Below are 303 nucleotides of genomic sequence, written 5' to 3'. Positions count from 1 at the left end.
GGGGGAGGGGAGGGGAGGGGAAGATGGTTTATTTCTTGTTGGACGCGCGCGGGAAAAGAAATTCCCATGTCGACCCGTTTTGACAACTAGCGCGAGCGAAGCAGAAGGGGTGCACGTAGCGCATGGTCGGCCGAGAGGGGGGGGGTCTTTGCGCCAGCTCCTACGGCAGCTCACCCAAGCTCCACACGTTTTTATGGTTGGTTGGTTGGGTTGGGATGGGTTGGTTGGTTGGTCGGTTCGATTGTCTGTCGTTTTTTCCTATTCGGGTAGATGTAGGGAGGGAGGGAGGGAGAGATCAGACGG

Source organism: Diplodia corticola, assembly GCF_001883845.1.
Source record: "Diplodia corticola strain CBS 112549 chromosome Unknown scaffold80, whole genome shotgun sequence".
Taxonomy (NCBI): Eukaryota; Fungi; Ascomycota; class Dothideomycetes; order Botryosphaeriales; family Botryosphaeriaceae; genus Diplodia; species Diplodia corticola.
Note: the sequence above shows the minus strand (reverse complement) of the source record.